This window comes from Pristis pectinata, chromosome 24, assembly GCF_009764475.1.
Source record: "Pristis pectinata isolate sPriPec2 chromosome 24, sPriPec2.1.pri, whole genome shotgun sequence".
In the NCBI taxonomy this organism is placed as follows: Eukaryota; Metazoa; Chordata; class Chondrichthyes; order Rhinopristiformes; family Pristidae; genus Pristis; species Pristis pectinata.
The window spans coordinates 32425631-32449113 of NC_067428.1; positions in this window are offsets into that span (position 1 = coordinate 32425631).

Genomic DNA, 23483 nt, shown 5'->3' on the forward strand with positions numbered 1-23483 from the left:
GCATAAAATCATATCTCAACCAGGAGTTACTGGAAAAAATGGAGTATGTCAACGATACACACCGAGAAAATCACAGCTCACTATTAAACAGTAAGACGTTAAAAACAGCACAGATTCCATAAAAAGCACGCGTGTTACTGATTGCTGTGGCCGTACTCACTGCAAGAAACCCAGCATGGCTAGGAGTTAACAAATCAGATAGTTGGGGATTAAATAAGAGTTCGCTGTAGCATTAAGAAGTATGCCAAGAAATCTCAAAGTACCAATAGTTAAAAGTAATTATACAATAAACCTCTATGCTGGTTGGTAGGTACAAATAAAGAACACAGTATTTGGACCCAACTGAGTGAGGGACACTTCTGATACATCTTCATGCATGGGCAATCTAATGACTTATTTTATACAATAGACATTCTCCTTGATGAAGTCCAATTACTCCATCAATAGTAGTGGCAGGGCATTGAATATGCAAGCTCATTATACCATTGAATTAGTGCTAAGCAACATGTTGATTTGCTGCATCCCTAATGAACAATGCAGAAGCGGAGGATATTGAAGAAAGGGCTTTGTTCCCAGACCAAATACACCAATTGGGTTATATCCTTGAATTTTCTCTTTCAGTATAAAAATAGCATTTTCTCATCTCCAGCTGTGTCAAACAGTAAAATACAATCATCTTGCTTTAACTTCACAAGCACAATGACAATAACATGGAATGAAACATAAGGGTTTGTTTGAAATTTTGCCTTGTTTTACACTCCACAGCTCCTTTGATTCAAAGTTCATTCCTACATTGTTATCCTTTGCCAAGTAGCACTTCAGAAAATTCCAAAGGGGAAGCAAATTTATCTCTACGTTATCCCCTTATGAAGAGACAAGAGCAGCATGCACTGAATCGTGAATACCCTTCATGTTATCTATCGATCAACCGCTCACTAAATGTGAAGCACACAACACTGAAGAAAAAGACACTTGCTGCCAACTCACCATCCACCACGTCTTGGCTGACATGTCATAGCACAGCTGCCATTTGATGGAGCTGTCAGATGCCTTCCCAGCCATTATGTTGCCAACAACCTTCATGTGATGCAGCTTGCTGAAGATAAGAAGCCTAATCGAGGAAACATATGCAGCGGCATGTTAAGGCCGATGTAAGACAATCCTCATCATGCTGCATGATGGGTAGAGACGCTTTGCCCCTAATAACCCAACCTTGCAGCTGTATTAAGCATATTAGGTTTTCTTAGACTGCAATTGTTAGAAAGTGGGAGCTTCCACTATGCTCTGGTGGGTGGCTACATAGGTTAAGAGGCAGTCCACTTTTATTTGCATATTCTCAGTTCCATGCATTCCAGTTGAGAATGGTTACCCCAATTGCACTTAGCATTTATCATCAAAAGATATTTTATGACTGATCTAGATTTCAGTGGTTTTCTCAACTTGTGACTGGGACAGCCCTGTTTCTGTACTGCGCACATGGGCCAGAACACACAGGTTGTGCAGACTGCTGGGAGGGAGACGAACTTGCCACAGGCTATGACTTCTCACCCCATAACAGCAGATGGAACTGGTTAAGGCTTCATTCCACATTTTGTTTTCACTATCTTACTGGAAAAATAAGAGAAAAAGGAACTCATTATCCGTGCGGTGATTTTACCCTGCGTGTTTTACTATGCAGAAATTGAACAGCCCCTTTCACATCCGGCAGCAGCCTGCATTACAAGTGCAACCGAACCTTAAGGCTTACTTTCAAAATCTCATATGTTTTGGGTTTTCTTTATTGCCTCCGATAGGACAGCTATCTATGTGAGCCTTGTCCATGCCAACAGTGATATAAACTCCTCAAAAATGCACGAAGCAGCCAAATTTCCACATTTTGTATCTGTTAAACTGTGCAAATACAAAAGTTGGCATGGATTTTAATACTAAAGCCATTTATTCCCCTCCCCTGATGGAATGTTTGTTTTGGTTTTATTAGAAGAACCCTCGTAATTTTGGAACAAGCACAGGGTTGCATGATTTATTAATTAGGGTCTTTATCTTCCAGGATTCTGCACCATCTTCAGTGATTTATGTTCCAATGTAATTACTATCTTTTAAAAAAAAGTTATTAGTGATAAAAAATTGATGGTGGTTCGCTATTTGTCTGCAGCTAAATCTGCTTGTGGGCTCCAGAGATGCCAAGTCCCAGCACAATTCAAAAACTGTCCTTCCTGGAGATGTTGTTCACTCATCAGGAATGTATTTCTCAGCCGACTTTCCAAAAAGGATTAAAAAAAGAAATTCTTATTCATCTTTATGGTAGTGTTGTGAAGCAGTATTTCAGAGAGGGAATCTGTACATTATAAGTGAGGCTTCCTGATGAATAATAATCAGTTCCATTCCCTACTGAGTTTCTGTTTATACAGGTGTATAATTTCTTTTTAAAAATACAGATTAGTTTTGTAACTTCAGAAATAATTCTTATAATGAGGGGCCTCTTTTCTGAAGTAAGCGCTCTATGTAGAATACTCTTAGATATGTTATATTTTTACAGTTTTCTTGTTGGCTTTTATATCGATACCATTATTCGTCTGTGGGTGATTTGGCATGCTGGTGGAGGGTTGGTGAGAAAGAGGTGGGAACTGGACTGTGTTACGGTCTCTCTTGTTCACTTTTAATTAACTTTTTCTAGGTTCAAATGTGCTCATTGAGATGATGCACTGGATGGTTGCTTCAAAGTCTGACCTCCCCCTCAGTCAAAGTCCCCAGGAATGGAAAGGTGAGGAGAGAATTTAAAAAAGAAAAGCCATGTGAAACACTGAAAGATTAAAGATTCCATAAAGTAATCAAACCGTAAGGAAAATCACATGTTACCAATTAACAAATGGTAGTTAAACAGGCATTTAGTTTAGTAACTATGGATATAAAAGTTTACTTTCCAATGCATGGTGCCCACAGATCAAATCTGAGGATATCAACAACTTGATAATATTTCCCTTATGTATGAAATAACATATATGACATCTCTCATTTGCTAAAACAAAAAAATATTCTGCATAAAGCTGCTTTCTCACTGACCCTTAATTAAAAACAGCCAATGAACGACTGGTAACCAACAAGAAAAAAACTCTCTTAAATGTGTTCCAAAAATGCCAAGAGCTTTGATGGTTTGCCACATATAATTCTGCATCTTCCTTCAGCAAATAACACTTAGCCATGAAGCTAATCGTTGTGTTTTACAAATGCTCTAAGAGGTTTCTCAACATGAGCCTGCATATTGAATGGAGGAGAGGGAAGTGACTGGGGTGTGAGTTCTGATGTGTGGTGCCAGAAAGCCTCAGCTGACTCCTGTGAGCAAGATGCATGTGGGAGTTTCCTGTAGAACAGAAAGCCTAGAATACACTGCCATGGCTCATACACTGTTGTTTTCTATTCATCACTGTGGGAGAAGGGAAAGTTTCATAACAGGCACCCAGATCAAATAGTTCTGCGATGGGCACTGTGGCTCACTGGTGGCCCACAGCTCCAGTGACCTGGATTCAATTCTGACCTCTGATTGCAAGGATTTCTTCCAGGTGCTCTCATTTCTTCCTTCACCCCAAAGACGTGTGGGTTGATAGGTTAATTGGCCACCATAAATTTCCACAGTGTGTAGGTGAGTGGTAGAATCTTGGGGGGGGGAGCCGGGGAATAATGGGAATATGGGGACAATAAATTGAGATTAGTGTAGGGTTGTTGTAAATGGGTGCTTGACGTGTGGCCCCGTGATTCAGGAATTCCACTCTGTTACTAAAGTGGTTCAACTTGTGCTCAGGAGAACAGTTCCTCCTGCATTAGATGCTAATTCCTCTAACATCCACACTAAGCACCTTTAGGTCAGCCTCCATTAAACTTGCACACATTCCTGCATTTGGGTCAGTTTTGTACAATGGATTTATACACCCTGTTATGTAGACAACTAGTGGAAAAATAAAACATGAGGAAATAAAGATAGCAAATGTTAGAAATACTCAGCAGGTCAGGAAGCATCTGTGGAGAAAGAAACAGTCAAGATTTCACATTGAAGATGAAAGGTTCTGATAAAGGGTCTTCAACTTGAAACATTAACATAATCTGTTTTTATTTCAGCTTTCCGTCTTCTGCAGCTTTTTTGCTTTTCCATGAAAAAGTAAAGTTCATTTCATTTTCAGTAGCGTTTCAAACCTTAAATTAGCCAATTCTGAACAAAGGCAGAATAGATCATTTTGTGGTGTATTAAATAATTAGCATTTATTTAATACTCCACACAATAACTGAGCTTACATAGTTATGCTCTTGTATCTGAGTGCACAACACATTCACAGTGATAGTCTATTGATTACAAAAACCGTCAGTAATGTCGCATATTTCTCGGTTTATTTTCAGGGATTTCCCGCAAGTATAAAACACAAATGTTGCAGGTATAATGATGCTACATTTACTTTTTATAAAAGTGACACCAACTTCTAGAGTGTCCACAACTTGCTGTTGATATCCAGATATCCAGAAATCATGGTCAGTGGTACCTTTCTCCTGCACAGAGTGCACTGCTGTAGTCTTAATGGATGCAATCATGGTCTGCATTCTATTCTCACAACACGTTGAATGAGTTTGTAAGGGTAATTTTCCCTGAACAACTTTTCTGGCCCCGAAAAGCTAAAATTTTAAGTGTGGGATGTTATTCCCTTGGAATATTTGGAAACTCCTTGACATAGAAATTCTGTAGTATGTTAGATAACTGGTCTGTACCTGTCCCCAGTCCAACAAATATTTTGCAGATGTTTCACTTAAAGAGGTGGTGATGGATGGGGGAGAGGATCAGGGTACTGACTGAATTGTGGTGAACTGGCAGTCATGACTGGGAGGCCATTCAGAGATGCAAGGGAGACCCACCACAAAAGGAAGAAAGCCTGCCGAAGCAAATGCCTGGTATCAGATTCCACGGCTTGCGAGCTGGTCAGTCCGATCTCCTTGAACTAATGATGAAAATGTCCTTGTGTTGTTCCAGAAAGCCAGGACAGCCATAGGACTCCTTCCCTTCCCTCTCACTCTCTCTTTCTTCAAGAGTGATTGGGCTATACCTAATGCAATCTCACTCCCAATTAACCATCTTGAGTGCCTACAAGCAACCACCACAAGTCTTGCTGACCACAGGTTGCCTGGCTGTCTCTGGGTAGTTGTGCACCATATCCAGAATCAATTATCGCAATAGGCATGTAATTACCTTCTTAATTGGTTTCAGTAGAAGAATAGGCATGTCAAAAGCTGTCATCCAAGGCTGTGGACCAATCCCCGGACCTTCAGTAGCTCCACTGCTGACCTCCATGACTGTGATGAGCTGTGAAGACCTGTTCCTGTATGAGTGTCCCACCCTGACCACAGGCAATGCTTACATGGAAGTAGGTCTCAGGAGTGGTGTGCAGCCCTGCATTGCATTCCACTGAATGCAACTGCATATGTCTGGCTGCCTCTGTGCATTCGAGGACCCAAGGGAAAAATTGTAGACGGTGAACTTGCGATGAATTTTTGTTTCTTCACGGGAATTATGTTTCATAAAAATTCTGCCATGCAGTAAAATTTCCAGATTCTTAAATTTTAAAATAATCAAAAATAATTGTTAATGCTGTGTAACATTTGACTTTGACATTTCAGTTTCTACCTTCCGTGGCCTTGGATGACAGCTTTTGACATGCCCATTCCTCTACTGAAACCAGTTAAGAAGGTAATTACATGCCTATTGCAGTGTGGGTCCCAATGTATATTTTAATTTCTTTGTAAAGTTATTAGAAATTATTATTTTTTAATCTGCTTATGCTACAAGCTTGAGTACAAACAAAAACTGCTGGAAAGACTCAGAATGTCGGGCAGCGTCTGTGAAGAGAGAAACGGAGTTAACATTTCAGGTCAAAGACCCTTTTTCAGAACTGGGAATAAATTAGTTTTAAGCTGCAAAGAAGCTGTGTGAGGGATAGACAGGACAAAGGGAATATTTGTGATATGGTGAGGCCAGAGTTGTCATGGGAATTAGCTGTTGTTGAAACCGTCTGGTTTGTACGGTAATGAGGGGAGAGAGATAGAGAGAGAGATAGAGAGAGAGATAGAGAGAGAGATAGAGATAGAGATAGAGATAGAGATAGAGATAGAGATAGAGATAGAGATAGAGAGAGAGAGAGAGAGAGAGGGGGGGGGGGGGAGAGAGAGAGAGAACAAACAAAGGGACATACAAATGCTGTGAAATGAGACCAGAGCTGTAGGAAATGCCCGGTAGTGATAGTGGGGAGAGAAAATCTGAGTAAATGTTTCAGATGGATAACCTGCAACAGAACTGGCCACTTATGTACCAATAGAGAAAGAGAATTATCTGAAATTGTTGAATGTGATGCCCAAGGAACAGAAGGAAATAAAAGCAGGAGTAGGCCACTCGGCCCCTCAAGCCTGCCCCACCATTCAATGTGATCATGGCTGATCTATGCTGGCCTCAGCTCCTCTTCTGTGCCAGTTCCCCATAATCCTCAATGCCACAATTTTGCAAATATTTATCTCTCTCCACCTTAAATATATCCAGTGATCTGGCCTTCACCATCCTCGGGGAAGAGAATTCCAGAGATTGACCACCCTCTGAGAGCAGATATTTTTAAGCAGTTATGCAGCTGGGTCCCCTTGTGAAAACATCTCAACATCTACACTGTCAAGCCACCTTAGGATCTTACATGCTTGAATAAGGTCGCCACTCATTCTTCCAAACACTGAGGAATACAGACCCAACTGTCCAGTCTCTCTTAATAGGACAACCCTCTCATCCCAGGAATGATCCTGGTGAATCTCCTTTGGACCGCCTCCAATAGTACTATATCCATTCTTAGGTAAGGGGACCACAAATGTGCGCAGTATTCCTGGTGTGGCCTCACCAACACCCTGTACAATTCTGACAAAATCTCTCTACTCTTATACTCCAACCCTTTCACAATAAAGGCCAACATACCATCAGCCTTCTTAGCTACTTATTGGACCTGCCAGCTAATTTTTTGTTATCCATGCACAAGAACACCAAGATCCCTTTGAATTTCACTCATTTGCAGCGTCTCTTCATTTACAAAGTAATAATTCCTCTTACCGAAGTGCATGAATTTACACTTCCCAACATTAAGCTACATTTGCCAGGTTTTCACCCAATCGCTCCAATCTATCTCTATCCTGTGACAGAATCACCATGTCCTCATCACAACTTGCCCATCCACCTATTCTCGTATTACTGGCAAACTTGCGAACTTTACATTTCATTCCCTCCTCCAGGTCATTAACAATTGTGAGCTAAGAGCAGATCCCTTGGGTGATCCACTGGCTATGTCGCTCCATGCTAAAAGGGACCCATTTATTCCAACTCTCTCTTTTTGATGTGACAGACAGATTTCAATCCATGCTAATGCACTTCCTCCAATACCTTGGGTTCCTAATTTATGCTCCAGCCTCTTATATGGCACCTTGTCAAATGACTCTTGGAAAACTAATTACACTACATCTTCAGGTTCCCCACTATCAACTCTCCCCGTCATATCCTCAAAGAATTCAAACAAATTTGTCAAACATGATTTACCTTTCACAAACCCTGTTGACTAGGTTTGCTTACATTTACCTTTCCAGAATGGTAGGTTATTTCCTCTTTGATTATTGACTCTAGCATCTTGCCAACAATATATGTGAAATATACAGGCCCATAGGTTCCACCCGAACCCCCCAACCTTCTGTCTTCCTCCCTTCCCTCCCTTTTTGAACATGGAGTCACTGGCCATTTACCGATCTTCTGGTATCCTCCTGGAATTTAGAGAGTTTAAAAAATTTTCAATCAATAGGTCCACTAACGCTGCAGTCACTTCCTTTAAAACCTTTGGGTGCAAACCATTGGGACCAGGTGATTTGGTAACCTTTAGTCCTGTGAGTTTCTCTTTTAGGGATACTTGTGATTTTGATTTTTACAAGTTCCTCCCAGTTATTTAGAATTAGCCCAGTGGTTATCTTAGTCCCCCATGGGGAAAAAATTGATTTAACATCTCTGCCTTTTCTTTGTCTCCTGTTATTAATTCACCAGTCTCACTCTCACACTTACCTCAACTTTCTTCCTGTTTACATATCCATAGAAACTCTCACTGTTTGTTTTGATATTTCCACATGTTTTCTTTCAAAATCACTTTTCTTCCATCTTATAAGTTCTTTAGTCTTTTGCTGCTGGATTCTAAAACTTCCCAGTCTTCTGTCCTACCACCAGCCCTTGCTACTCTGTGTGCTCGACTTTTTAATTCAACATTATCCTTTCCCTCCTTGGTTGACCACAGATTGTGTCCATTTCTCATGGAATCCCACTTTCTAATTGGGATAAATTCATGCTGCGTGGTATGGACCAGCTGTTTGAAGATCCTCCACTGACTTGTTGCTTAGCTTCTCTTCCCAGTCCAGCTAAGACAATTCCACCTTCATACCATTGTTATTGTCCTTATTTAAGTCGAAGAGAGTGTGGTCCTGTGGCATTCATCCTCAAACTGCATCTGGAGTTCTATCATATTGTGGTCACTAACCCCCTAGGGGATCTTCAACCACAAGATCTCTCATTAATCCTTCCTCGTTACCGTTGACCAAATCTAAAATAGCCTGTTCCCGAGTAGATTCCAAAACATACTGTTCTGTGAAGCAATCTCTGATGCAATCCACAAATTCTTGTTCTATGATACTCTTGCCAGGATTACAACATGCCCAGATGGAAGATGAACTGCTGCTTCTCAATCTTATACTGGGCCTCGTTAGAACAATGTAGGAAGCCACAGACAGAAGGGCCAGAGTGGGAAAGGGATGGAGAGTCAAAGTGAGAGGATCTGGGAGCTCAGGGTCGTCCTTGAAGACCGAACAAAGGTGCTGGACAAAGTGCTCACCCAATCTGCATTTGGTTTTGCCATTGTGTGAGACACCACACCATGAGCACCAGATACAGAATACTAGATTGGAAGAAGTGCAAGTAAGATATTGCTTTAGCTGGAAGAGCTATTTGGTCCCTGGATGGTGGGAAGGGATTCAAAATTAGTTATTTTTCCTTCCTGGTCTGCTGTCGAGTATTCTCTAATCTGATTGTCCGCTTTGTGTAATGACTCTTGTTGGAAGCTGCTGATTCCCTGCAGAAGCTGTCAATTTGCATTTCAGGATATTAATAAAGTTTCTGTGTTTTTGTAAACAAATTTGATCAAGGTCAGTGTAAGTGTTTTCCCTTTGTTATTGGCCAAAAAATCAGAGTCAACATTTTTATCTGCATTTAGTAAAATTCTTGTATAAAGTCAGGTTAAAGGCATTTCAAAGACTTGAATTTCTTGGATTAGGGTGAGTTATATCAGTCATCACTCTGACAGAGTAATGTTCTAAATTAGTACTATAATTTTATTGGCTGTGAAGTTGCTCAGGATATCTTGAGGACATGAAAAATGCAAGATCAATGTAAACTCTTCTGAGGGCATCCAAAGTTCTAAGTAACTGTAACGTTCATATTTAGATTTACTGGACTTGTGCAGTTGTATCTTTGTCATCTTCTCCCCACAATCTTTAACATATAGAGAGTTCCAAATAATACTGATGGAAAGCTTTGCAATAGTTTCCTTTATTGGCCCAGATCTCTTTACTGGAATAAAATGCTTTGGCCCTGATCTTCAGTTAGTAACAAGCCAACACCACTCGTTGTTCATCAAATGTCATCCAGTCAAATGTTTTTTTTTTGCATTAGGATTTGTGGCTGTAAGGCAATTGAAACAACACAGCATCTTCAATAAGGGAACCGAGGCATACTTGAACAGGACAAGGGACTGCAGAGCACCTTAACCAATCAGATTAAAGAATCCTTACTGAGCCATCCAGAGACTAAATTGGGAAAGGTAAATTAGAAGAACAAATTCAAAACCAAATTATGCAGGGAAGCAAAATAAAAAGAAGGGAATTAAGATTGGGAGAGGTAAAAGAAACAGAAAGAAATAGCTTAAAAAGTATTAAAATATCTTAAGATATTAAAGTCTGCAAAAATAATTCAACTCTGAAGGAATGAGATGGTACTCCTGCAAAGTAAATTTTCACTGCCAGTGATTGCTTGTCAATAATGAAGATCTATTGCAATGTTAAAGCTTACTTACACTTGAGTGAACAATCCTTAACTTTTTCTGGCTTGTTTAATGTGTATTTGTTATGTGAGTCCCCCAGCTTAACTACATGCCATGTATTTGAAAGTTGTACAAAACTTTGAGGAATAGGAAACTCAGGCAATATTTAACTGTTGGTCTGGATGCTGGAAGTTGCTGAGCATGACCCTACAGTGCTTGGATTGCAAACTTCTTGAAGTTATTACTGTTGAACAGCAGTTAATTATCTATCCACACTACACACAACAATGCAAACAGCACAAACTTTGTAATGATAGTTTTCACCAAAATAGGACCACCAATTTATACATAGTGAGTTCCAAATTAGATTGATAGAATGCATTATGATTGCTTCCTTTACTGGCCCAGACCTCTTCATTGCGAGAAGAAACATGATCACCTGAGACTGCTAACTGCACAGAGCTGCACTGACTCCAAATTTCACTCCAGGACCAGAGTTCTATCACATTAAGGCAGGAAGCAAATGGGTGTTTGATCAGTACTTCGTGTCCAAGACAACCTGACACAAGGTGTGAATACTTTAATCCTGAGTGAGAGCAGGAAACTCAGATCGTGGAAGGTGCACATCAAAGTAATTTCAAGGAACCCTTCAGAAGGATATCAAACTGTTCAAGCTGATTGAGTTAACAAGATCATTGACGCTTTCGGAGCACAGAGCAGTTGAGGTAGAGACCACAATTAACTATTGAGTATTACTCTTTTAGTCGTACAGCTAATGGATTTGCTGCCTCACAGCTCTAGCAAACCATGTTCGATCCTGACCTCCAGTGCTGTCTGTGTGGAGTTTGCATGTTCTCTCTGTGACCAAGTAGGTTTCCTCTGGTTGCTCAGTTTCCTCCCACAATCCCAAACATCCACGTTGGTAGGTTAATTGACCACTGTAAATTGCCCCTAGTGTGTAGATGAACGGCAGAATCTGGCAGGAGTTGGTGGGAGCATGAGGAGAATAAAAATGAGATTAATGTAGGATGAGTGTAAATGGGTGCTTGATGGTCAGTGTGGCCTTGAAGGCCAAAGGGTCTGTTTCCATTCTGTGTGACTCCATGATGGACTCTGACTCCATAGGATCAGAGAAGCAAATACACCCCATGGCAGCTCCTCTTGTATGCAGTGACACAAGCAACGCCACTAGTCATCAACAGAAGAGGACTTACCTGGATGATTGCAGCTTCAATAACATTCAAGGAGCTTGACACCATACAGGACATAGCAGCCTGCTTGATAGGCACCCCATCCACAACCATTAACTCACTCCACCAGTGACACACAGTAGCAGCAGTTTGTACCATCTACAGGACGCACTGCAGCAACTCACCAAGACACCTTAGACAGCACCTTCCAAACCCACCACCTCTACCAGCTAGAAGGACAAGGGCAGCAAAAGCACGGGGAACACCACCCCCTGGAATTTGCCCTCCAAGACACACACCACCCTGACTTGGAAATATATCGCCGTTCCTTCACTGGGTCAAAATCCTCGAACTCTCTCCGTAACGGCATTGTAAGGATACCCACACCTCAAGGACTGCGGTGGTTCAAGAAGGCAGCTCACCACCACCTTCTCAAGGGCAACTAGGCATGGGCAATTAAATGCTGGCTCAGCCTGTGAAGCCCACATCCCTTGAATGAATAAAAAAGACAGGATACCATTTGCGTGAGCATAACTGCAGTGCCCAGAACAACGACATTGAGGGAAAATGAAGCTACAACATATCAAGATGTTACTGTGTCTCTGTGTAAAGCAAAAGATTCACAAAACTCAAAATGGGTCATAGAAGATACACTGAGGATACTGTATGTATTCAGCAATATTTACACAAAGTTTTTCAATACACTTACAATATATGCATTTTTATTAAATTTAATTAAATTTACAAAACTACCTCAGATTTTGTGCCATGAAGTAATCACATCTTCATCTCCAATTCATGAGCAGAACATTTTACAGATATTGTTCATAAATGTCATCAAGGAGTCCTAAACATCAGACAATAGTTTGTTCTTACATCATCTGTGTTTTCGGATTGTTACCATTGGCTCTTCAGTTCTATCAATCCATTTCAGTCCAGTCTACATGCAATATACTGTACATTAACAACACATTACTAAGAAAAAGGAGTTTAATCTGATTTAGCTGCTCTTTACTGGTCACTTAATTTCACCATATCAGAGGAATTCCCTTTGTCCAACCAATGTCCTCCCCACTATACTTAGACTAACTTTGATTCTCTCTTTTCCAGTTCTGACGAAGGGTCCAGGCATGACTCTTTCTCAAGTCCAAGTTCAAGTCATAGGCATACATAAACAGGGTATAACTGCCATGAAAGTTAGCTCTTTGCAGCAGCAGCACAGTACATGACAAACATAAGTTAACATAAACTTAAATTAACATAAATTACACATAACTTACATGCGTGCAAAAGTAAACAACAAAATAAACATAACACTGGTGCAAGATTGAGAAGAAAGCAATAAAGTCCGAGGTAGCTGCTCTCTCCACAGATGCTGCTGACTTGTTGAATTTTTTCCTGCACTTTCTGTTTTCATTTCAGGTTTCCAGCATCTGTAGTTCTTTTGATTTTCCATCCACTTCTCCCACAGGGACAGAAACCAGGGCCGCTCGGAATGCAGATGAATGGCATTAGATCAGGGATGGTCATCGCCACCTTAATCACATCCAATACAGTTTCCAGGCATCAAACATACTGAGCATTGTCAGTTGTTGGTTAGTTGGCTTGCACACACTGATTCATTGGACTTGGGTAGAATTCACTATCTACACAGCAGCTACGGGGTTGAGTGACACCCTGACTCAGTTACAGACAAAACTGCAGGAACTGCTCATTACTGGGTGAAAAATCAACAGCAAATGTACATTCAGAATCAGAATCAGGTTTATTATCATTCTGGGTGGTACTCACATAACAAGAAACTCAACATGACAGCAAATTAGCTTCCAGTGGCCATTGTGAGCCCAACCATAAGTGTTTGATGTGTCTGATTAGACAACCTCACAACTGCACGATGCAGAGCAAATACTCACTTTCTTTATTCGCACACTCAAGGTATTGGTCAGGCTCAGCACTACGTATTTTCTTAAACAGGAAGGATACATGGTATTATTAAAAAGAAAATGTACAAACATAGTAACAGCAATAACAACACCATTGGCCTTATAGAGGTTTATAAAATCATGAGGGGCACAGATAAGGTGAACTGTCGCAGTCTCTTTCCCAGGGTAGGGGAGGCTAAAACAAGAGGGAATAGGTTTAAAGTGAGAGGGGAAAGATTTACGGGGGATCTGAGGGACAACCTTTTCACACAGAGGGTGGAATGAGCTGCCAGAGGAAGTGGTAGAGGTAGGTACAATTGCAATGTTTAAAAGATATTTGGATAGATACATGGAAAGGAAGGGTTTAGAGTGATATAGGCTAATGCAGGCAAATAGGACCAGCTCAAGTAGGCAATTTGGTCAGCATAGATGAGTTGGGCTGAAGGGCCTGTTTCCATGCTGAATGACTACAGGTGTTGTGGGGTGAGCTGGGCTGAGGTGAGGGGGAAGGTACTGAGTCTGGATCTGCAAAATTGATGGGCTATGTGGGTCTAACCCCTCCTTTGTAGTCCCAAATTAAACCTTCAGCTTGGACTGAGAGGTGGCAGTCATTGAACATAGGAAGTCATTGAAACTCGGAACATGAAAGGTAAGTAATTTGTTTGTCTGCACCTGTGGGCAATAACTGGTCCAGTACAGATATGCCTTGTTTCCTCCAATCAATACCTTTGAGATCCCATCTTCACCTGCTTACATAGAAAACACCCATGCACAATCTGCAACAGGATCACAGAATGTGTTTCTGCATCAGGGTCCATTCAGTCCACGGTGTGAAATAAGTAGTTTGTTTACTGATTCATTTTTCAGGATCTGGGCATCACTGGCATGGCCCATTCCTAATTGTCCTCTCAAAGGCAGTGACAATAGAGAGGCTTTCTGAGCCAGTCCAGAGGGAACTTTCAGAAGTGAAACAGATGAGTGGGTCTGGGCTAAGATTGGCAGTTTTAATCACCAATGGGCTTTCACAATTATTTGGTAGTTTTTGTGGCTATCATTACTGAAGCAAATTGCTGCAAATTCCAGATTGCAAATAGAATTTAAACTCCTGTGTTGAATGCGGTGTATTTTGATCTCAGGTGTCTGGATTATGAGTAACTAGTACCACCACAGTGTAGCTTCAAGCAAATAGCCTCAGCTTTTGGTTAAAACCCCTCCCGCTGTAATATCATTACCTGTGCAAAATACCATGATTCAGATTTGAATCACAGTTACTGCAGATACAATGCATGGTAGTGTAGAGGGCAGGCACGGTAGTGTAGTGGTTAGCATAAAGCTTTACAGCGCCAGCGACCTGGGTTCAAATCTGACCACTTTCTATAAGGAGTTTGTACGTTCTCCCCGTGTCCGCGTGGGTTTCCTCCTGGTGCTTCGGTTTCCTCCCACATTCCAAAGACATATGGGTTAGGAAGTTGTGGGCATACTATGTTGGCGGTGGAAGCGTGGTGACACTTGTGGGCTGCCCCCAGAACACTCTACGCAAAAGACACATTTCACTGTGTGTTTTGATGTACATGTGACTGATAAAGATATCTGATCTGATCTGATCTGATATCTGATCTGAATGCATGGTCGGGACATGTCAATGGACCCTTAGAAGCAAATCTTTAATCCCCACCTGCACCTTATAGATCTTTAAATCTTTAAGAATGATCTTTAATGCAGACAATATTTACTGTCAATGTGGTGATCTCTTTATGTAAAATATAAACCAAGAACTGTCAGCTAATTTATATGCAAACTGGATTTACTTTTAAGACTAATGTGGCTTTCAGATTTGACAAAGAAAGTGAATTTGCTGAAATATAAATTAATGAATGATGCTCATGTAGGCAAATTTTAGTTCAATGTAGGCACACTTCAGTTCCACTTTAACTGAATATTGCGATACCTTCAATAATATGTTATATTAACATGTAATTAATCCAAATTTGGGACAGAGATAGGAGTTATTTACAAAGCTACATGAACAAATCATTGGGCTGGGATGCATTGAACTTTGTCCATATGGATCATAGGTCAGCTCGTTTGTGACTTCCCTGCACTGCGAGCTCTGCTGGAGATGGATATACCGCCGCCCTCAGTGAATCAACGAGAATCAGAGAATAATACAGCACAGAAATGGCCCTTTGGCCCATCGTGTCCATGCCAACCATGATGCCTGTCTACACTAATCCCATTTGCCTGAACTAGGCTTGTTTCCTCTCCACCTTCCCTATCCAGTGCTGGGCTGGGATCTCCTCAGGTTCATATCAGAGATGTCAAATCTGTGTCACACACCCATTCATTGAAGGGTCACTGACCTTGATTACAGATGTAACTGAGTAAGTGATTTGTTTATTTTTCTTTATTTTAGAGTCATAAAGTCGTACAGCACAGAAACAGGCCCTTCGCCCACCATGTCCTTGCCGCATATCTACACTAATCCCATTTACCTGCATCATTTCCATAGCCTTCCGTGCCTTAGTGATTCAAGTACTTGTCTAGACGCATCTGTCTCCGCCATCTCTTTGTTCCAGACTGCAACCAGCCTCAGTCTGAAAAAGTTCTACCTCTGATCCACTCAAAACCATCCACTTATCATCTTAAACCTCTACCTTCTGTCTTAGAAACCCACCACCTCGGGAAAAAGATTTTTACTACCTACCCTATCTCACACCCTCATACTTTTATACACCCCTATCACGCCACGCCTCAGCATCCTCCAGTCCAGGGAAAACAAAACCTGCCTATCCAGGCTTTCCTTATAACTCTATGAGACTTTATTTTACTTTATGATTTAAACTAATTTCTCTTGGCTTAAGATAGTCTTAAGTAAGTTTCTCATGTTGTGATTTTTAATAACTTTAAAAAAAATATTTAAATCCATTTCAACTGCAGAAAGTCTGAGGAGACATGCACTTAGAAATCTAAGGTGCTCTGCATGTATATGCATGGAAGTCATTGAACTGCATTCAAATCCACATCACCAATAGCCTCTCCTGGTCCAACCACATGGATGCCACGGCCAAGAAAGCTCACCAGCGCCTCTACTTCCTCAGGAGGCTATAGAAATTTGGCATGTCCCCTTTGACATTCACTAATTTTTATCGATGCACCATAGAAAGCATCCTAGCTGGATGCATCATTATTTGGTACAGCAACTGCTCTGCCCAGGACCGTAAGAAACTGCAGAGAGTTGTGGACACAGCCCAGCACATCACAGAAACCAGCCTCCCCTCCATGGACTCTTGTCTATACCTCTCGCTGCCTTGGCGAAGCAGCCAGCATAATCAAAGACCCCACCCACCAGGGTTACTCTCTCTTCTCTCCTCTCTCATCGGGTAGAAGATACAGGAGCCTGAGGGCACGTACCACCAGGCTCAAGGACAGCTTCTACCCCACTGTGATAAGACTATTGAACGGTTCCCTTATATGATGAGATGGACTCTTGACCTTACAATCTACCTTGTTATGACCTTCAACCTTATTGTGTACCTGCAATGCAGTTCCCTGTAGCTGTTACACTTTACTCTGTATCCTGTTATTGTTTTTACCCTGTACTACCTCAATGCACTGTGTAATGAATTGATCTGTATGAACGATATACAAGACAACTTTTTCACTGTACCTCGGTACAAGTGACAATAATAAATTAATACCAATACCAACAGTTTATAAGTATCTCTGACTATCAGATAAAGAGGCCTTCAACTGTAGTGAGCTGTTAAAAGGCTGTCAGGGCTTTCTGGCTATGGTTCTACTGCCTGCGATCTGGTTGCCATTTATGGTGGGCTGCACCTCTCCAGGTGGGTCAGTCCCACACAAGGTGGGTATTTTGTGGACATGGCTAGTCAGCACAAGTCAGCCTGTTGCTGTTTCATCATTGAAACTGACATTCCATTTGCTCCCTCAACAAAAGGTCACTGAAAAATCACCAATTATAGAAGAGATTTCAAAGTCAAAGTCAAAGTCGAGTTCATTGTCATGTGCACAAGTACATGTAAGCACAGATGCAATAAAAATCTTACTTGCAGCAGCATCACAGGCACAAAGCATCAGAGACACAGTATTCACATGACAAACATGAATTACAAATAAATTACACAAATTTACACCCGTACAGTGCAATTCCTGGAAAGCTCATACTTTTTTATTCAGAATGAGGGCAGGCAGATTAAAGGAAAAATTTGGTTATTTTAAACACACAAAATTATTGACAACTGAAAATTAATTTCAGAAGTAAATTTTATTGTTTTCCTCGAGAAACTGCATTTTATTTTTCATATTGCACTGTCCATGATACAGTAATTGTACAAGAGGAAAGATCTTAACCAATGCTGCAATTATCACGATGTAAGATTTTGGGGTGAATATTTTCCATTTTCTTTATTTTCTTAGGCATAACTTTTGTAGAAGGAGTAGTATAATCTCCAGAAAACTGTTGGAAGTTGGGTGGACATGTGGAAGAATCTAACTGAAATTTACAATCGAAAATCAAATCACTGCAGATTCATCATTAAACAAATGGTCTTTGACCTCAGATGCTTTTCTTTCCACAGATGCTGTCTGACTTGCTGAGTGGTTCTGGCATTTTCTGTTTTCATTTACAGCTAAACCTTGGAATGATAACTTAATTGTCAGAAAGTATAATATTAACTATTTGCCAATTGCCAAGTCTGTTCTTCAAGGGACGGTACTTGATATTAACTGCTTTATCAATGGCTCTGAAAGGGATTGTTAAAGGCTTCCTCCCACCTCCTCGAAAATTGCTCCTCTGTTGCTTTACATATCCCTCCCTACCACCAGACCCCACACTTTAGCTCTTTAACTAAGTTCTGTTGGCTTGGCTCAAGGAAGAAATATCCATTCTTCCCATGTCTACTTCAAGCACACAGTCATTTCACCAGTCGATTGGCAATAAGACTTGAGCATCAAACCCCTTACCAGTGACACCAAGAGTCCCATTACTTGCCAGATGCATGACAACTTGCAATCTTGGCCCCCAATATTTGTTACACGGCTACAAAATGCTTTGGGGGCCAAGTGCCTGTCAGAGATTGCCAGCTGAACCTGTTATACAAAGGCTTCCATTCATTTTTGTTTCTGTTGCTGCCATTGTTTTGGTTACACAAGAACCATCCTTTGCTGGACTTGTTTTCTATGTGATCCCTCTTATTACAATGTGAACACACAAACAGTAGACAGATTGAATGCAGTTCAATGATTTCCATGCAAATACATGCAGTGCACGTTAGATTTCTAAATCCAAGTCTCCTCAGATTTCCTGCTGTATTCACCTCCTCCAGTGCTTCAGGCAATGCTGATTGCATTTAATTAAGATCAGGCAATGCAATCACTGAGAGACAAACAAACATTACAGCAAACCCGGCAAATGTAATAATGGAAGAACTCACTGAGGAGGAAACAAAAAGCAGGGATACAACGTACAGGAGATACAAGAGCGTTTTTTTCAGATATTTTACAGGTGCTTCTTCCTATTGCGATGGAAAGTGAGATGAAGCAAAGAGGACATGTTGAGTATGAAATTCCGCTGCAAACAGATAGTGCAGACTATAATCTCACCACGTGCTGAAGCAGTTACAGAGAACTCCCAAATATTAAACCTTACTCTCCCAGGCTAGTCAGTGAAGGCTAAATATTCATTTGTGTGAACTTCTCTATTTTGACATTTACACTTGTTCAGATGGGTTAATGATTCAGAGCAATTTGCCCTTAATTAGCAGCACATTCACTTTACAACTGTGGTTCAGATTCCTGAATGGTCCATGAACACTACCTCATTATTCCTCCACACTATTATTTATTTTTGCAATTTACAGTAATTTTTATGTCTTGCACTGTACTGCTGCTGCAAAACAACAAATTTCACGACATATGTCAGTGATAATAAACCTGATTCTGATTCTATGCACTGAATGTAGACTTTCACAATGGTCCTTCATGACTGGCAGAGAAAGAAGCTGTTTATATCAGCAATTCTAGAAGAAGATGAATAATAATAAGACCCCTTGCTCTGACCAGTGGTAGAAATAAAATGAGAATCAAAGCATCAATATGCTTGATAAACTTGAATATAACTGTTCTATTTAAGGTTGATGTTTTTTTCAGGATGCTGAATCACACAAAATTATGAGGGTCATGGATAGTGTGGATGGTAAGGAACAATTCTCCGTGGCAGAGCCAAAAACAGAGGGCATAGAGTATGGGCAAGAGATTTACAAGATCACAAGATCACAAGACAAGAGAACAGAAGCAGGCCATTTGGCCCATCGAGTCTGCTCCAAGGAAAAGGGAAAAAAAGAAATGAGACGTGGGGAATGGGGGGAAAAGAAACCTATTTTAATCCCAATTTCCAGCCTTATCCCCATATCCCTTGATACCCTGACTATTTAGATATCCATCTATCTCCTCCTTGAATGCCCCCACTGATCTGGTCTCCACTGCTGTACGTGGCAAGGAATTCCACAAATTCACCACCCTCTGGCTAAAGAAATTTCTCCTCATCTCTGTTTTGAAACTGCACCCTCTAATTCTAAGATAGTGCCCTCTGGTCCTGGACTCACCCACCAAGGGAAACAGCCTAGCCACATCTACTCTGTCCTTTCCTATCAACATTTTAAATGTCGCTATGAGGTCCCCTCTCATTCTTCTGTACTCCAGTGAGTACAGTCCAAGAGCCGACAAATGCTCATCATACGTAAGCCCTTTCATTCCTGGAATCATCCTCGTAAATCTCCTCTGAACCCTCTCCAACATCAGCACATCCTTCCTAAGATGTGGGGCCCAAAACTGCGCACAGTATTCCAAATGAGGTCTCACTAGTGCCCCGTAGAGCCTCATCAACACTTCCTTACTTTTATACACTATACCTCTCGAAATGAATGCCAACATAGCATTCGCTTTCCTTACCACCGATCCGACCTGGTGGTTAACCTTTAAGGTATCCTGCACGAGTACCCCCCAGTCCCTTTGTACTTCCGTACTTTGAATTTTCTCTCCTTCTGGATAATAATCTGCCTGCTTATTTCTGCTTCCAAAGTGTACAACTGCACATTTCTCAGAGGGGGTCTGAGGAAGAATTTTTTCACCCAGAGGTTGGTTGGAATTTGGAACATACTTCTGAGGGGATGGCAGAGGCACAGTCACAATATTTATTGAGTATCTGGATGAGCACTTGAATTGCAAAGCAGAGAAGGCCATGGGCCAAATGCTGGTAAATGGGTACTTGATGGTTGTCATGGATGTGGTGGGCCAAAGGGCTTTCTGACTCCTTGGTTCTACAAATTGGACTTTGGTAAATCTATTGAATGCCAAGGGGAAGTGATTGCCCAAGCTCTTGCTGGTGGTGGTCACTGCCCAGCACTACTGTGGCACAATTGCAATAAGTGCAAATGTTAAGCAAATATTAAAAGAGTCCGCGAGGCATTTTAATCTCTTTGAGTTTATCTGAAAGCAGAGTAGAAAATACTGTAGAAAATATCATCAGTGGAGAGACAGAGACAGTTAAAGTTTCATCAGAAATGGTTCACCAAAAAGTCTGACTCTACTGGAAATAAATTGGATCGGAAGACAGCGGGAAGCAGTTCTCTGAATCTCATGGTTGAATCAGGATTGACATGAAGTCAATCATTTTCAACCAATACCGATTCAAGCTGTCAGTTCCCTAGAAAAGTGATTTTTTTAACCCGTTTTGCTCATATTTCCCATTAGATGTTGTCACCTTGCATTCCTTTATGCTTCACTTTTTCATATTTCATGTTTTATCCAGTACAGAGTGAATTGAAAATAATTTCCTGCCAAATTGAAGGTAATGACAATATAAAATTTATTCTCACATAGAGACAGCTTCAAGGATGTTCATTACATTGCCCACATACACTTTCAAGGTTGGATTAATGAATGGATGAAATTCCTGATTTGCAGGGAAGAGAGGTTGCCAACACAAACTACAGAAACCTTTGAATAAGAAAAAAATTTTGTAAAAATAATTGAAACTATGGTAAGTAGGGTCAGAAAGATTTGTTTCAATCGTACTAATGTGCTGAGTTTTAATCTGAATTTGCCCTACCATTACTAAATATGAAACACAATAGGATAGAAATTTGACTTGGGGAATCACACCAAACAACAGCGTTCTGGAGGTCGGTAAAACTGAATTTTGATTGGTGTAGAATGGATCTTCCTGCTATAGCCCAAGATGCATTAATACCCTTAAATGTTCTACACAACAGCAACAAAACTACCCTTTATCCATCACGTTTGGCACTGGAAAATGTGCCAAGGCAATTCCCAGATATTCTCTCTTCTCCCCCTACCCATCGGGCAGAAGATATAAAAGCATGAAAGCACATACCACCAGGCTTAAGGACAGTTTCTATCCTGCTGTTATAAGACTATTGAATAGTTCCCTAGTACGATAAAATGGACTCCTGACCTTACAATCTACTTCATTATGACCTTGCACCTTATTGTCTGCCTGCACTGCACTTTCTCTGTAACTGTAACACTTTATTCTGCACTTTGTTATTATTTTACCCTGTACTACCTCAATGCACTGTTGTAATGAATTGACCTGTACGAGTGAGATGCAAGACAAGTTTTTCATTGTACCTTGGTACATGTGACAATAGGAGGCTGTGTGCTGAGTGTTAGAGAGGGAGTTCCAGTTACTCTCGGAGTATCTTAGCTGTCATTAGTGGTGATCAGCAGTGACAAAGAGTGGAGCTGCAGGACTAGACAGGTCTCTGTGGGGTGACTGGTGGGAAGATGTCACGGAGGGAGGGGTGAAGCCATGGAGGAATGTTAAAATCTTAAAATAAGGTTTTGTTTGACTGGATAGAAGTTTATAAGATTGTGAGACGCACAGATTGGGTAGACAGTCAGAATCTCTTTCCTAGGGTAGAAATGTCAAATACTAGAGGGCATGCATTTAAAGTAAGAAGGGGAAAGTTTAAAGGAGATGTGCGGGGCAGGTTTTTTTACACAGAGAGTGGTGGGACTGTGGAAAGGGCTGCCAGGGTTATTGGTGGAAGCATATTTAATGATGGCATTTACGAGGCTTTAAGTTCGACACATGAATATGTGGAGGATAGAGGGATATGGATCATGTGTGGGCACAAGAGGTTTAGTTTAATTTGGCATCACATTTGCCACAGACATTGCGGGCCAAAAGGCTTTGGCCACTTTGCACCACAATGGACTATTTTTTTGTTCTAATTGTGTTCTTTCTTGTATAATTTATTTTTAATTTATGTCTTTTTCTTGTGCATGTTGTGTCTCTGTTGCTATGTGCCTGTGATGCTGCTGCAAGCAAGTTTTCCATTGCGCCTGTGTATACATGGACTTGTGCAAATGACAATAATTTTGACTTTGACCTTGACCTGTTCTAGTGCTGTACTGTTCTATGTTCTATGAAGTCTATGCACATCAATGAGCATAGGTGTAAAGGGTAAATGGAATGGACTGAGTTCAGATACAGAGAGTACAGTTCTGGATGTGCTGAGGGTTATGCAGGTATACAAGATGGGACTTTAACACAAGCGTTACCAACCTAACTCTTCTGTTGACTCATTTGGCAGTATTCTTGTATTGGATATTGGTTGATGAGTTCATTTGTTATACCCAATGAATGTGCAATCGAAATTGAACCTGTTCAGCAGCATTGACAGAGTACTGAATCACACAAAGTATTGTCCTTCAAATGAAATTCTAAAATGTGATTCTATAATTTCCTCCTTTGTCAAACATTTTTTCATGACACTTCTTAACTCATGAGGCAAAAAATGTGGCTTTGGTGCAAGGATGTACTGACTTACTTCATGAGAGTAAAAGATGCACTTGCAAGAATGATTCTTTTTGTTTGTGTGAAACATTTTAGCATCAAGTTCAGGAAAACCTTATATTTTAGTTGAAAACTATTACTGCTGCAGGTCTGTGTGAAAGTGATAGAAGAGGTTTAAAGGGAGGCTTCTGTTTTCATTGGATGCTTTGATGTTTATTGCGGAGTTGGATTGGGATGTTGGATGTTTCTGTTTACAATGGGAGGGAGAGGTGTAATCCCAAATAAAAAATGCACAAAACGGTTTTACCTCATTGGGACTCTCTCGATGAATCTCTTCGCATCCAACAAAAAGAATAAGAACTACAACAAAAATACAAGAATTTAAAAGTTCTAGACTAGTCAGATT